We start from the raw sequence: 2,368 nt of genomic DNA on the forward strand, positions 1-2,368 counted from the left end.
TTGGCTTGCACGGTTTGATGGAGCAAGCTGCCAGCATAGAGTGGCCCACATGGCAAGGACTGGAGGGTGACCTCAGAACAAGAGCCCATGAGGAATGGAGCCTGGCCAACATCCACAGGAACTTTAAGTGAAGCCTTCCCAGTTGAACTTGAAGCTGTCCGCGGGCCAACCCAAAACAGTTTCTCACCCAGAGAAACTGACATAAAACCACGTTTAGGTTTGAGCAATTAAATGGGAATGGGGGTGAAATTTGTCGTACAGCAGTAACTAATGAGTACAGTCACTTGGGATAAAACCTACCGTGCCTAGCTCTATGTGTCTTTTCCACAAGGCTTGTGACCCTTTCTTTGCCTATAGGTCACAATCTCTGGTCTTGTTCTTTTTTCTTTTTATTGATTTCTACTGCAAAGTCATTGTTCTAGTTATATCCTCTGTATAGACACCCACCCACCCCCACGCACACACCAGGTTCTGGCTTGATTGGTGCCATTCTACCCTTTGAGTTTTCTCAGTCCAAATATCATCTCCTCTGAGGCCTGCCTCAACTTCCCAGCTTCCCCATCACCCTAAACTTCTCCTGTCTTCTTGTCAAGATGCTCAGTATCACCAGACGAGGCCTCACTTGCCTATTTCTTTACTTGCTCACTCTATTGTCCCTCATTAAAATGGAAATGGGACACTGTATTAGTCAGGGTTCTCTAGAGGAACAGAACCACTGGAACGGATGTGTGTTACAAAGGGGATTTATTGGGCTGCCTTACGTAACACAGCCTGGATAGTCCAATAGTGGCTGTCTGCTCACGGGAAAGACTGCGATCGTGGTAGCTGATGGCCAACTTTGGTGGCTGGATGCCTTAGCAGCCCCAGGCTGGTGCTGAAAGTCTGGAGGATTCCTGGAGAGCCACTGGCATCAGTCCAGGTCAGAAAGCCAAAGAAGCCGGATTCTGATGGCCACGGAGGGTGGTGGTGGCAGCCACAAGGGTACAGACTCACTCACCAACTAGCAAGAAGCCAAGTCAAGTGCCAAGCATTGCTTTCTCCTGGGACATTTTTATATCTTGGCCACTAGAAAGGGCTGCCCACTCTTGGGGCGGGGCTCCTCATTTCAGTTAACCCTTCTGGAAATGTCCTCAAGAACACACCCAGAAAGGGGGTGACTCCAAATCCCATCAGTTAACTATTGCTATTAACCATCACGGGTGCTTTGTTCTAGTTCCCAGAATCCACCTCAGCATGCAGTAGGCTCTCAAGGAATGTTTAAATAATGAACTAATTGTCATCTGCAAATGATGCTTCTCAGTCAGGGTTCACAGTTACTTCCCTAGTGTCCCATGTGGAGACAGATGCTCACTTGTCCTTCCCTGGTAGAACAAGAGCCTTGTCCCTCCAAGACAGCCTCAGCTCTGGTCCTATGAGAGGTCAGGTGTGTGTGGGAATCACAGAACACTCCAGTTGTACCCTTGCAGCACCCTTGGAATGCAGGGTCCCTCCAAACATTAGTTATAATCCCTCTTTAGCCTATCAAAAGCAGGCAGCACCCCACTGCTTTATTCTACTCCCCCACCCCCACCCCCAAGCCTTCATCAAACCCTCCTCCCTAGTTGTCTCCCACTGAGATCCACACTTATTGAAGGGAACTTGACTTTCCAAATTTACCCAGACCCCTTTGGTTCTCCTTCTCGGGCGAATAAGTGTTGTATTAGGAGTGGAAATCAAAGATGGAGTTGGCACAACCCCATCCTACAGGGGTCCCAGGCTTCAGAAGGAGCCACAAAAGCTAACAGAATTTTTGCTGGAACTCAGGACTTTCACATTCATCTGCAAAACTCAAGTCCAGAGGCTGGAGGGATGGCTCAGCAGTTAAGAACTTTGACTACTCTAGCACAGGACCCAGGTTCAATTCCCAGCACCCACATGGTGGCTCACAATCCCCTCTAACTCTGGTTCCAGGAAATCCAATACCCACGCATGACTCCACAGACACTAAATGCACACGGTGCATAGGTACACATGCAGGCAAAACACCACACACATCAAACAAAATAAATCAAGTCCGCACTGGTTTACCAGGCATAGCGAAATAGGAATGGTAAGCATGGATTAAGTTGGAGCGCAAAGCTTTGACTGTCGTACCTGTTTGTCTGCATTCAAAGCCAGCATTTCTCTGCATCTGTGCTCCCTGTGTATAAATATACTTTCACCCATGCATGCCTCCATCGGGTTGAGACACGGTCTCCTACTGAAGCTGAAGCTCATCATTTGGCTAGACTAGCTAACCACTAAGACCCTGGGATCCTCCTCTCTCCATGTCTCCCTCTATGTCCCAGTGCTGGGGTTACAGGGATGCTCGCCATATCTGGTTTGATGT

This window comes from Microtus oregoni, unplaced genomic scaffold (genome assembly GCF_018167655.1).
Source record: "Microtus oregoni isolate MIOR12 unplaced genomic scaffold, Mior012 000005F_ref0000423, whole genome shotgun sequence".
Lineage (NCBI taxonomy): Eukaryota > Metazoa > Chordata > Mammalia > Rodentia > Cricetidae > Microtus > Microtus oregoni.